This window comes from Diabrotica undecimpunctata, chromosome 4 (genome assembly GCF_040954645.1).
Source record: "Diabrotica undecimpunctata isolate CICGRU chromosome 4, icDiaUnde3, whole genome shotgun sequence".
Lineage (NCBI taxonomy): Eukaryota > Metazoa > Arthropoda > Insecta > Coleoptera > Chrysomelidae > Diabrotica > Diabrotica undecimpunctata.
This window is the reverse complement of record NC_092806.1, coordinates 15,571,815-15,587,100: the sequence shown is the minus strand read 5'-3', so window position 1 is coordinate 15,587,100 and position 15,286 is coordinate 15,571,815. Positions and strand designations below refer to the sequence as shown.

The 15,286-nt window shown below is 31.5% G+C and overlaps 1 protein-coding gene across 3 annotated transcripts in view; it reads left to right on the top strand.

Moving 5' to 3' along the window:
* Positions 1-274: 274 nt before the first annotated feature.
* LOC140439223 (band 3 anion transport protein-like) overlaps positions 275-15,286 on the top strand; it is a 453,371-nt gene continuing 438,359 nt past the window's right edge. For 2 of the 3 annotated variants that reach the window (XM_072529000.1, XM_072528998.1), the window contains exon 1: positions 275-468. The gene's annotated coding sequence lies outside the window, so the exon portion shown is untranslated. The remainder of the gene's footprint in view (positions 469-15,286) is intronic. The other variant, XM_072529003.1, reaches the window with a different exon arrangement.

The following is a 15,286-nucleotide window of genomic DNA, read 5'->3' as shown; positions in this document are numbered from 1 at the left end:
AAATTTTTTATTGTTGTTGGTTTCTTGTCCCTTCGGGACTCTCTTATGTTCCGTTTCTGTGATATATTAGGGTTGAAACTCTCGCAGTGTGTACACCAGAAAAAAGAGTGGCTTATTGTTTTACTGCGATCTACACTAAAAGCCGGTCCTGTTAACAAAGAGGAGTGTACACATTGTAAAGACAGCTCATTGCTGATGTACAGTACACCGAGCAGTATCATTATTATCATATTGACTCGCCATATGCCGGCTAAACACATTGCCATGAGAGCTTTTGCTCCGCTTTTATTTAAAATGTTAGTGCGAGACGGACGTCGCTAAGTTAAGCACGTGTATTACAGTCGGCTGGTGTTCGGCTTCATTCGTGCAGTGCCATCGACATCCAGTGAAATGCCTTTTGTTTGTGGGTTTTATAATCTCTGATAATAATGTGGTTGTTTGTTGGAGTAGAATCGCTATCGCCTTTTGGTGAGTAGATTGCTTTTCTCTCTGAATTCAAGGTACCTACTGAAAGTGTGTGTACCATTTTTATCCCAGTGGCGGGGTGTCTTACCGACTAGCCGGTTAGGTTAGGTCGTTGTGTGTATCTTTTGTTTGTTGACGGAATTTGATTGTGTCATAGTGCGCTGCCATGGCAACTGTGCACTGGGTCTTTTCTTTTTTAGCTGATTTATGCACATGAGTAATTCTTTTTATATAATGTAAACGTGTCTCGACAATACGGCTGTAGAAACAGTGACGGAAATATCACAATAGTGTGTAGGTACCGTTACTGCAGATAATAATTTTTTATAATATATAATTTTTAATTTAGAAAGTAATAAAATATTGGGTAAAAAGTGCAAAAATATTGCAGAGATAGTTTTATTGATTCAATGATCAATAAATAACTATTTTATATATTGGTATACAATGAAACTAATAACATTTTATTAAGTATATTATACGATACCGAACGAGTTTAAATTTTCCATATGTAGGTATATTTCTTTCTAGTAAGTAGGAGATTTTTTCTTTTGTTGGTATAATATCGAATCATCCAGAAAAACCGTAATTAGAGTAGGTTGTGGATTTTACATTTAAATGACGTTGGTGGTAATTTAGTCATTTCACAAATCATAAATGTCAGTGCATGCCATTGTAAACAGATTATATTAAAATATTGCTGAACAATAAATTACGTTTACTCCAGTTGTCAGACACGAAAAAGTCATTGAACCTCTAAAAATTATACGAACAATCTGAATTTTGCCGAGAATTACCAATAATCTGTAGGCCGTAAACAAAAAAGTTGTAAATAAAAAATGTAGCTAAGATAATTTTAAACAAAAATGTTAATTAGAACGCGAAATCAATGTTCAATAAAGTTTATATCAGCTCGACGGTAAAAATTCGATATCATTTGATTCAAGTGTCCTCTCGACGAAAATCAAGATGCGTTTTAAAGGTAAAGAGTTCAGCTATTGTATGCAATTTTTGTATTTTGCCGCAAATAAACTCGGATTTAATAAAGGTGTTAAAATAAACGTGGAGCGATTTTTGCAATTTTTTATGATTCTCATCAGATTAAAACAATCTATCCCTTTCATTGACTGTCCACTATTAAGTTTTGATAACTAGAGCCTAACCTTCAAAACTTATAGCATGAAATTTTAGTTTTGAGTTTCGGCAACAAATGTGAGGCATTTAAAATATGCTTAAAATTACGCTGGATTTAAACTTTGACATAACAAACTATCGTTTAAAACTTTTTTCAATTACACTAAGTAGTACGTTTTTCGAAAGAACCAAACTTCTGCTATAAAGTACACTCAAAACCGTTCTCTTACAGGCGTTTCCCGTGACGCGCGATCGGTTATAATGTAAAACATTAAAGTCTGCGTTTTTTATTCATATTATAAATGTCTACTATTTGTTGCCAAAACTTACAATTGAAATTTCATGTTATAGGTTTTAAAAACTGATCTCTAAAAATGGAAATTTTACTACAAATGGTCAATGAAAGTAATCAATTTTATTGATCTCACGAGAATCATAAAAAATGTCAAAATTCGCGCCACGTTCATTTATTTAACACCTTTATAAAAACTGAGTTTATTCTCGGCAAAATACGGAAACTGCATACGAGAGCTGCGCTCTTTGCCTTTAAAACGCATCTTGATTTTTGTCGGTAGGACGCTTGGATCAAAAGATATCGAATTTGTACCGTCGAGCTTATACACATTTTGTAGAAGTTGATTGATTTCGCGCACGTAACTGACATTTAAAATCGACGGTTGCTTCAAGCGTTGTTTCTGAGAGAACGGTTTATTCCACACAAAAAGTGCTAATAAATATTTTTACGGGCATACAGATTCTTGGTAAATGATTTTTTTGCGTTTTTACCCTTGTACGAGGGGTGTTTTAGGGGTAAGCCTGGAGGTAAAAGTGGTAAACTTTTTAGCATCTTTTTTGGGGTCCCAAAATTAATATTCTCGGCAAAACTCAGCTTGTCCGTATGATTTTTAGGATTCAACTCTCTGACAACTGGACTAGTTTGTGAATATGTCATCATAAACATATCATAAACGTGGGTATGTGGGCAAAAATCCGAAACAGCATCATCTTTAGTGCATAAACTACTCTAATTAGAATTAGAATATAATCCTTTCTTATGTCATTAATGCAATATGTTTATCGTTTTTGTTTGTGTTGCCAGGGATGACAAAGAAAATACATCGATATATCGTATCATACATCGAATGAGGATATCGACATACGATTTATATCGACAAAAGTATATCGATATATGTAATAAGTACTTATAACGATATATTATTGTGTAATTAAATAACATAAAGAATAATAAATAAAGAAAACTGTGGAGTTTTCTTTAAAAAGAAGCACTTAGTATAAAAGCCATTTAATATATTTAATACAAAAAAGTAACAGTATAGTTAACAAAAAAGATCATTCACCAACGCTAAATTTATAATGAGACAAGTGCAAGAGAAATCACGAAAATATAACAAACCAGCATGTTTATGCTTCGTGGACCTGAAGAAGGCATTTGGCAGAGTCAAATTAAAGGACGTTATCCACCTATTGTACGAAACAGAAATAGGAATAATCAAAACTATCGAAAATATATTCCACTTCTTTTTCCTTCTTTTTTTTCTTCTTTTATGTAGGCTTTAAAGCCTGTTTCTTCTTCAATATTAGCTAATATAGATATATATATATATATATATATATATATATATATATATATATATATATATATATATATATATATATATATATATATATATATATATATATAAATATATATATATAAATATATATATATATATATATATAGATCTAGCGGTTAATGAGAGCTCCGTACTAAAACGGTATTATACTAACTCCAGGCGAATATACACCGTGTATATTATTATCTGGGTAGCGCTTTATGTGGACTCCGACCAACACGTCGGATTAAGTGGACTCTGTAATAGGTTAAAACACTTTTGGGATCCGTATACATTTCTTTGCGTACCCAACTAAACTCCTCCGATGTTGCCAATAATTTGATTAGTCGTAGATTTTTAAATTTTACAGCAGGTACGTTTTGGAACTTCAAATTTATTTAAATATCAATCAATTTAGACATCGAGAAATTTAACAAATACGTACTTGGTTAATGTAGTTAAATATTTTAATAATTATAATTTATATTACTTGCTTTAATTATAGATAAACTGAAATTAGTGTCTATTATAAACTTTGAATAGGCAAGTATCCATTTTTATGTAGTAGTATTTTTTTTAGTTACATTGGCACTGAAATATTTATTATATTATAAATGTACGTTCCGATGTTTCGATTGCTATAGTGTATGACTTACAATATTTGTTTCATCAAGCAGTAAAATTTAAATTATAATAATTTATAAATCAATCTTAAAATTATAATTTTTTACTGTCTAATTTAAATATTTCGATTTTTTAATGTAGGGAATTCAATATACTACTATACTTTAGATACACATAAACACATAGATATAATATTTCGTTGTCTTATGTTAACTTAATTTTAGCCAACATATCTATTACAATTACATATAATATGTTCGGCCTTATCGTTTTAAATACTTTGTCGCTTGTGCAAGCTATCATTGTTTTCAATGTTAAATCATTGTTTTTTGTATCTTGCGTTGTCAGGCATATAATTTTTAATTTAGAAGTACATGTATGTATAATATTCTTTTTTCTGTCACTTGGTTTAAATATAGTACACTTACATTCTTCTTGCTTATTTATTTTTATTCGTAATACTTATAAAGTATGTAATAACGTACCCGTTGTTGCAAAAATCAACAACGGGTACGAAAGATATCAGGTATTAGGGGTAGTATTTGTCAATCGAAATGCCGCTTACGACATATTAAATTAGAGAACATTTCTCCAAAAATTCTATGACGTCCCCTTAGATAAAAAAATCACTTGTTTTATTCACGATCTAGATTGAATTGCTCTCTTCTGTTGATTCGCTTGTATTTGTTTTTCATTTTGTTGGTTTTAAGTAAAACATTTTTCTTGTTCTCTTCACTTTGTTGAAGATGTCGCAGATGGGAGAGAGTTTCTTATGAGATCAATATCATTACCATATGCTAGAAGTGCTTGGTACATTGGGCCATTAATGGATTGCATTTTTAATAGGCGATTTCTATTTTAGTAAGCTGTTCTTTAATTTTTTGAATATTTGAATTGAGAATCTGTATTATTCGACTGTTTTATAACAGTGTTTCTTGTGTTATAGAATATAGTGCTGTTTATATAGTGCTGTTTAATAATAATAAAGTTCAAGCAACAAGTCATATATGCAATAACTTGGTACTGATATCTCTGCTCCCCCATACCAGGTAGCAGTCCCGAAAACATTAAAACTGCTACACTCATGCTTCCTATTATCCAACGATTAGCCAGTCCAGGACTATACCCTTATTATGGTACTAATATTGCTGCTGTCCCTTATAAGTGAATAAAATATGCAAGGAAGGTTTTGGCAATTTAATAGGATTTTGTTTGTTAGAATATTATTACTCCAAGAAAGTGAAAAATATCTATTTGTTATACGGATTTAATCTATAGATGAAATATTAGAATGCTATAGAAGAATGCTATTAGCAGCAAATAATATGGCAGATAATATGCTGGAATTAGCAGTAGCATGTACTAACAGTGGCCATACCTAGTCCACTGTTAGTACATGCTTTTAGAAAAGAGAAAGCCAACTTATCCAATTTAAAAGCAGATAAAATCAATTCCAAATATGGATCGTAAGCCAATCCCTTATGTAAAGACTCTAAAGTAATAATTAGTGAAACTGTAAGCCAACAGCATAAAGTGCTGGTACTAGATATACAAGTAAAATATGAAATAAAACCAAAATATCGAGGAGAGTCACAAAAACAATTAATTGACGTTAACAAGCGACAAAGTAGTTCAATTTAGAACAGAAATAAAAAAAGAATGTGTTGGAATATGGAAAAAGGTCATAATGAAATTTGGAGAAATGTGTCAAAAATTATTAAAGAGGGTGTAACTAAAATACTTGAAAAAATCTCAGGAAATTGACTTAAAAATTGGTAAATATAGATAGTCAGATGATGTTTAAGACAATATAAAAGACAAGGGAAGATTATATAAGGAGGGACAAGAAAAAATATCAGAATAAGATTATCAAAAGTATCAAATAGATAAAGAGGAAGCAAAAGTAGCGGTAGCACAATCTAAGGTAGCAGCGCATGAAAAGCTGTACAATGAACTGAGTACTAAGAAAAAAACATATACAAAATTGCTAAAAGTGGAGCAAAGAAAACCAAAGATTTTAATCAGATTAAATGTATACGAGATAAATACATTAAACTATTTATGCAAGGAAAGGATCTAAAAAATAGCTACAAGGAGTTCTTTAACGACCAATTAAACTAAGAGTTTGAGAAAGCATCTATAGAGGCAAAAGAGACAGTAATAGCAATGGTGCCGAAAATGACGACCGCGGAAGTAATTCAAGAGCTACATAAGATAAAAAAAGAAAAGGCATAGGTCCTGATGGCATCCCTGGATATATATGATCAGCATTAGGAAAATCAGGAACAAGTTGGCTAACAGGACTATTTAATAGAATTTTGAAAGTAAGGCGAATACCGGATGAATGAAGAAGTAGCATTTTAGTACCTGTATACAAAAACAAAGTAGATGGTAAACTCTGTACAAACTATAGAGCCCTAAAACTACTCTGTCACACCATGAAACTGTGGGAGAGAATAATTGATAGTAGGATAGAGGAAGAAACAGAAATATTAGGAAATCAGTTTAAATTCATGCAAGGCATATCAACAACGGATGCAATTTTTATCATAAGGCAAGTAATGGAAAACTAATGTTAGAACAAGTGAGGGTAAGACTGATAAATTTCATTTGAGAATAGTATTGCATCAGCGGTCAGTGCTAATTCCTTATCTCTTCTAATTAGTGTTGGAAAAATTAACGAAAACATGTCAAGGAGATATCCCTTGGTGCCTTATGTATACTAACGATGTGGTGTTAGTAAGAGATAAGGAGAGATAATTGAATTAATGATTGAGACAATGGAGATGGGCGCTTGAGCAAAAAGGTCTAAAAATAAGGCAAACAAAAACAGAGTATCTAAAGTGTGCATTTAAAAATCAACATTGGATATTGATATTGGATACCCTATACTATTTAATCAACGGAAATACTAAGATCACACGGGGAGAATAATATGGGTTATTTCTGGTTTCGTCAAAATTTACGCTGAAATTACTAACAAGAGAGTGCTCTCACTTCCACATGTTGAAATTGATATATAGTACCAACAGATGCTAGTCATATACCATCAGCACTAATAAAATGGAAACCATCAAATTAATGTCAATTTCATTTAATCAAACGTACTAACCTTAAAAATGATCATTTAAGATAACACACCTCAAAAATATTGACAATAAATTAAAAATAGCTTAAGCGTTATAAAAGTAACAGAGCAGCAAAGCTCACAGCATGAGAATAGTGCCTCGTACTTTTATAAAGAAATTTGTTGACAGACAAATATTTATTTTTTTATATACTAGGTTCTAAAAAAAGTGTACTCAAAACGAATAAATATTATCTAACAAGTGTTTTATTCCAGTTTCATATGAAAGCACCAGATCTTAGATATTATAAATTTCGTCATAGGTGCAAATTATAAATGAAAACCAAATGATAGAGCATATAGTGAAATATAAATATCTTAGCCCTCTTTTGCCCGACTTTTTTGTAAACTTGTTTGTTTATAAAATGTTTTAATTTGTATATGTGCTCAAATATCCATTTACAACAACTAGTAATTTTTTTAGATTTTTTAAATTTTGTTTGGGGAGAGTTTTGGGAGTGTTTAGCAAAAACTAACGAATTAAGTTATATACTTATTTATTATGTCATTCAAAAAAACAAATATTTGTAGTTGTAAAACATAAAGCAACTTTACATTTATCGCACATTACTTTAGAAGTATTACAGCATCCTGGTTTTTTGCATCTTTCCTTTTTTTCAGAAATTACTGGCCAGTGGAAGGTTTGGTCAAGCCTAACTTCCTTTGGTAGTACAATAGCAGTAGATCATCTCCTCTGTTTTTTTATAATTTCGTTCTCAATTTCACTGAGCCTGGGATGTCCTTTGTTTTTGATATGATCATTGCTTGCTAACAGTACACTACATAAGTGGGACTTAAACTGTAACAAAGGTAACTGGTTTTTTTTTTAATTTCAAAGTAATCGCAATCACGACGATGCAACAACTAGCTGTTAACAACAGCTAAATCCAGAAGGTAAAAAAATATTTTTAGATACCACTTTTTAGATCTTATGTCTGTTCGGTAAAGAGCAATTAGTGAATCCATAAGATCGACACCTCCAATAAATTTATTATAAAATTGTACTGAATTTGGACAGCATACAATAATTCTTGATTTTTGTTTCTTATCCCACCTCTTGACTAACGAAGTAGGCTTAGAACCAACAAATGTACTAAGCAAATGAACCGGTTTATTATCGTACCACTTTAACGCTGTTTGTCTTATGCCATCTACTGTAGCGTGCTTTTCTTCTACAGTACCTCTGCCCTGTTTCTTCATATTCTTGTCATCAGAAAAATGGCAATAAGGCAATCTGTTTGGAAGAACAGTTCCCAAACATTGCAGTCCACGTTTTTCCATTTCAATCTGCAACTGAATGCCATTGAACCACTTGTCAAAATATACTATATAGTATTTGTTTGGTTTGACTATCTCACACAATCTTATTACTACATTACCGCTGGTGTCTACATTAGGTAAATGAAGGGAATGTTTAACAGTTCCTGTATATAATTCCCAGTTATAAACAATACCATTGCTATCACACAAAACAAATGCCTTGTATCCCCATTTTTTGGGTTTGTTCTTCGTATATTGTTTTAAAGAATGTGCCTCTTTGAATGGTATCATTTGTTCATCAATACACAATTTTTCACTCATTTTAATACTTTGAAAATTTTAAAATAGACCGTTGATGAATGGTCTAATTTTGTATAACTTATCATTATTGTTGACCATATTTTCGTTATTATTGAAATGCATTTTAGTTTTTATTTCTTCCCAGCGATTCCTAGATATAGTATCGACTATTTGAGCAATACGTGTTTCCTTCTGCCAAAATGATCTTGTCCTTGGCAAGCTATATATTGACATCAGTAGAACAGATCCAATAAATTGGTTTAATTCTGCTAGTGTCATATTCAATGGTTTATTTATATTCTTTTGCAGTGCATACAAATTACTTTGTTCTACTATGTTTTCCAGCATATTGGTAGATATCATCTTTTTAAAATAATGTAGAGGGGATTCCGGTTCTAATAATTTGCATGTTGGTAAATTACCTTTCCATTCTGGAATTGGAAATACTGTTCGAGAACCACTCTTCCACTGAATGTTTTTTACGATCATTTTTGACCTTTTGAGCACATTTTGTTCAGTGTGTTTTTCAGTTTTATCGGTATCGCCCTCATCTTCATCTTAGTCTAAATCTAAATTGGTATCCTGGTCTAAATTTGCTTCGTACAAATCGTCTTCATTTTCCATTTTATTTGATTCTGGATCGATTAATATCTGGGTACCTGGAAAATTTATTATTACTTTCTTATTATCACTATCAAAGTCAGAGTCTTTGGATTCCTCGGATATTTACTGCTTTTCCCGTAGAACGTTTTTGTATCCATCTTAAAGAAATAATTTAAAATAATATGGTAAAGTGTGGATTCAAAGCAACATACCTGTTTTTTATCTCAGTACTGAAACAACACAATAAAATATAAACAAATGTCAACGGTAATCAATATCTAAATGCTGATATAATGCCTCTGTATGTATTTTTATATAAATTGTACACAATTTATAACAATAAATCACGATCGAAAATACAAACTAATAAGGCAGTCATGTCCATTTGACATACTGTTAAACATTTCCATATAGGTTTCTTCATAAGTTCATAGAGTGTATTAAAATGTATAACCAAATATTGCCTGAAATTAACAGAGGGCATACTAGAGTCGGAAATTGTTTTAAAAAAGTTTTCTGCATCAAAAACTCCTTTGTTACCTTGAGTACACACGGGGCTATAGAGGGTTAAAATAGCTGTATCGAGTGAGAATAAGGTTATTGATGAGGAAAAAAAGACCTATCGCTAAGGAAGTGAGAAAGTAATTGGCAAACGCAAAGAGCACTTTAATTACATTAAATGAAATATGCATTACAATCTATCATAACACACATATCTTGATACACATAAAACAAGACAATTAATAAACACGTTAAGAGAATCTCAAGAAATAATAACCAAAATTTAATTTTTAATACACAAAAGAAATAATGATATACAGAAGATACACAAATTAAAAAAACGTTATCCCCTTATTGTACGCAAGAGAGATACCTCTAGGAAAAATCAAAACGATCGAAAATATATACCAAAACAACACAATAAAAGTAAAAGTAGAAGAAGAACTAACCGACCCTATTGAAGGTGACAATGGAATAAGACAGGAATATTACCTGAGTCCTCTATTATTCAACCTGATTATGGATGAAATAATAAAAAATAAGAACTAAAAAAGGATACCAAATGGAAGAAAAACAAATTAAAATAATCTGCTGTGCAGACGACGCAATACTACTCTTTTAAAGTGAAAATGATTTACAACGTATGCTGCACCAATTTCATATAACCGCCAGAAAATTTAACATGTTAATTTGCCCAAAAGAGACAAAATGCATGGTTACAACAGCAAATTTACTAAGATGTTAATTGGAGCTGGAAGGTCATATAATAGAACAAGTGTTAGAGCTTGAATATCTAGGCATCACATTATCTAGCTACGGAAAGCTCGAAACTAAAGTGGAAGACCCAGTGAATAGAGCAAACAGAGCTACAGGCTGCATAAATGAAACATTATGAAGAAATAAAAATATCGGAAAAGAAACAAAAGGCAGAATTTATAAAACAGTCATCACACTAATAATGACATACACGGCAGAAACAAGATCTGACACAGAGAGGACAAAAAGGATATGAAACAGCAGAGATGAAAACACTTAGAAAAATTGATGGTAAGACACTATGGGACAGAGCTAGAAGTACAGATATATGACGTAGATGCAAGGTGAAGAACATCAAAAACTGATTAAGAAATAGAAGAGTAGAATGAAACGATCATATAAGCCGAATGACAACAAATAAAACAATAAAGACGGCAAGAGACGGTTAACCCATAGGAAGACGATTAGTAGGACGACCACGAAAACGATGGAAAGGCAACTTACTGGAGGCATATTGAAAAACAGACAGTTATGTCTATATAAAAAGAAAAAGTAGAAGAAGATACACAGGATAACCATTAAAATAGTTGCAAGAAAGATAAAATAAATCAGTCATGTTAATGTAGAATAGCAGAGGACAGAGTATTTGTCATAGCTTTGGTCAAGTGCCCAATTGAAAAAAGAACACAGGTCGTTCAAAAAAGACGGAACTCTAGAAAGAAAATAGAATAGATTTAAAAAAATAAAATCATAAACATGTCTTTTTCTACTTTTTATTGAAGATACGTAAATAGAACATTGAATTAAAATGTAACCTTTGATATCTGTGATAAACCCATCACCTGAACAGTGGCGCCGATGTATGTAGTTAAGATTGTTTACACTTATTTTACCTGTTTATTTTTTTATTATCTATATATGAGTTGTGACAGATATCACAAACTTATTTATTTTCCACAAAGAGGTTCTTTAGAACCTAAAATTATTACTATACAAATCTGATTCGACATATCTTCAAAAAGTAATACAGGGCATGTAAAATTTAAATTTTTAATAAAAAGTAAAAGATTACGCATTACTTATGGGGTTTAAAATACGAGCCTTTAGGAAGATTGAAGTACTAATAAGACCACCGCAATAAGTCATACCCCGGGCAATGATTAATTAATTAATCGGCTAATTCTTCAGTCACCCCTTTAATATGATTTTGTCAAATTGGTCCTTTTTAGGACCAACTATTCTAATAACATATGTCTATAACTGTTAAGGGTATATCTAAAAATCAAGAAACTTTACTTTATTTAAACTTATCAGACATATGAGCTAAACACGAATCTGACTAATTTCTAGTACAGGAAACACATATAGGGCCTAACCTAGGGTATTTGGTATATAGCTGATCGCTGAAAACCACATTATAGATATAGACATACTATTTCTATCGGAAAAAAAGCAAAGAATAACTCAAAGTAAGAAAGAACAAAACCAGTTAGCTAAGAGAACCTTTTAACGATTTTGAGCTTGGATCCACCATCTACATATTTAATGAAAAATAATACAAATACCGACATTGAGGATCTGAGCACAAAGCTTATTACGAAATCTGGACCAAAAACACTACAATGGCCTATCCGGATGATGAACAACTGTATTCAAATTATGGACACACCCAAAGTCTAGAGACAAGCCAAAGTTGTTACCTTGCTTAAACCTGGCAAAAACTCCAACGACCACAAAAACTATCAGCCGATATTTTTATTTTGTCAGCTTTTCAAAGTAATGTACATCACAAATACTAAATCAAAGATGGGTACGAAAAATATCGGGTATCAGTGGTGGTATTTTTCAATCTAAATGCCGCTTACGACACCTTAACTTACAGAATATTTTTTCAAAAACTATATGATATCCCCTTGGATAACAAACTCACTTATATTGTCTGCTTATGCCTACACAACAGAATATTTTTTATATCACTCAATGGTAAGAATAGCAGATAAAGGCACCTACACTGTATAACATTTACACAAACAAACGATCCATACCGGTAGATACTAGGACTTCTATTATATAGACGATACACCTATTATTGCACAATAAAAATAAACTATGAATCAATTTTCAGCCAAAACCCCTGAAAAGCTCGTTTGTGCTCCTTGAATTTCCCTAACATAGACGCTTTCACAAAACTGAACATCCAATAATGTCATGATTGTTGAACGTAGACTCCCTATAAATTCCTTGAAAATAGTTTGTATCGCACGGGGTCAGTCACAGATTATTGTTTAAAACTAAAAGGTAAATTGAGGACCAGAAATAATATTGTTCGCAAGCTTGTCAGCTAAAAATGAGGTGCACATCCTTCCGCCCTTAAAACATAGACGCTTGCACTATATGCATCTGCCGCCGAATATACCTTGTTAGACAAATTAACCATTCTTTGTTTTTGTGCACACTACTAAAAATTTTAACACAAAAATATCTATTGTAGCTCTTAACCATATTTATTTTGAGATAACCGTTCATCGAGATATCATATGTAGTACACAAATAAGACCAGAACTAAAATAATAAAAAAGCTTTATACAAGATATCGCAGAAGATTGGATGAAATAAAATTAGTTTTTATTAATCGGATGCTTACATAAAACGTACAAAGACATACTCACGTAAACAAAATATATTACGAAATTTCTGTAATTAAAAAAAAACATCAAGTTCGGCATTTAACTAATAAAATTGTATTAAATAAAAGAACAACATTTTTAAAAATGCAGAAAAAATAAAATTTCCTATGCAAGCGAATATTCCATTAAATAATAAGCCCAAATCCTTTTGTATCTATATACCTGTTTTTAAAGAACCAGTTACCTTTTAGTACGTAGTTATACCAGGTAATAAGATATCCTCTGTTACTCAGTGTAATGCGTATTAGATTACACTGTCTACGAACAGTAGATAAAAATAAGGAGCCCATATGAACCGTTCAGGGTATATGTTGAAAATATACGGTATAATCGCACAGTTGCCAAACTCTTTGAGCTTACTTAAACCGATAAACGTATGGTTCAAATATACATTGAAGAAGATCTGTACGAACCCTATAATATATACACGTGAACTAAACGATATACATTTATGATACAGGGGTATTTACGGGCTCCAAAAAATTTTTATAAATTATTAAACTCTACATGTTGATGAATCGACAGAACCAATATTATGGAATGGTCAAGTGAGCTCCGTATATCGGTATCCACTTGACCACGGAGCTCAATTGAACCTGAATTTTAACATGGGCGGAGTCCACTTTATGCCGTAGATATATATATATATATATATATATATATATATATATATATATATATATATATATATATATATCGAGAAAAGGAGTACGACCGTCAATCCAAAATAAACTAAGGTACACTCGAAGAGTGGTGGGTTTTTTTCGGTCAAAGTGGAGAAATAAAAGACAAAGAAGGTGGCTACTTCATCTATTTATTGAAGACGTTTCGCTTTCTGCTCAGAAAGCATCATCAGTTCATCTAAAAAGAACAATATGAAACCAAACATCCATAGAGAAAAAAGGGTACCAAATGGGAGACAAACAACTTAAAATAATCTGCTATGCGGACGGCGCAACACTAATCTCTCGAAGTGAAGATGATTTATAACGTATGCATCACCAATGTAATATAACCAAAAAAGTCAAAAGGCATGGTTAAAACCACAAATCTACTAAGATAAAATTGGAACTGGATGATCAGACGAATAGTGACAAGTGACGGAATTTTTGTTCTCGTGCAACAAGCCTAAATTCCACGTGGCAAACTCCAAGATCGTCAAGGTCTCGGAGATATGGTGAAATCTACTAAGAAGATAATAACAACCTTATCATTCTTACTATCCCAACTTTTCGCTCCGCTAGCAAGTGGTCAAAAGAAATCAAAGAGAAGCATTCGATTAAAATGAAAATCTAAAAATGGCACAGCAGTAAAACTCAGGCATGGAAAAGATGAAAAAATCTTCGTGGTCCTTAATACATGTAAGAAAAGCTTCATATATGTGCAAAATATTCTTGAAATTAAAAAAAAAATCCTAATTATTCTTAACGCTTGTTTATTCAAAAGTAAATATAAACATTTAAAAGCCAAAATATTTAAAGGTGGATTTATGTTTACCTTTTATAGTACTTCATCTTAAGTAAGAAAAATATTTCTTATCAGTATCCATAATTTTCTAATCATAAATAAGTTAAAGGTCTTGAAGGCACGTTCGTTTTTTATTGGTTTACCATTTTATCAAATAATATTTCAGCTTTACTCACACACCTATAAAAAACAATACATTCAGACACTATTCGTTAGTGGTATGACAAGTTGTACCCAAAGATATTGATTCACCAATAAAAATGTAAAAACTTAAAACTACTTTTACTGACAAGCAGGTTCGTCTTTTATTGGTTTCCCGTTTTATCAAATAATATTTCAGCTTTACTCACACACCTACAAAAAGCAATACATTCAGCAGTTATTCGTTAGTGGTATGACTAGTAACACACAGTCGTACCCAACATTATTGATTCACCAATAAAAATGTAAGAACTTAACTAGTTTTACTGATAAGGCGGGTGAAGAACCTGTCTCAAATTAATTTGACTAATAGCAAAACACTTAAGTTTTGGTTGTTTTGATTTAGACGAATCACATTGACAGTTACTTAACTTGGAATTATTTTATTTTACATAAGAAATTAGAAAAGTTTTTCAATTTAGAGGGTCAATGTTATATTTAGAGAATCAATGTCAGAGGACGAGTGGCTTAAAAATTAGACGAGCACATGGATTAGGCCTGTTAGAGGCATTTTTTTAGTGTACTTTTTTTTTGCAATACATTCAAAA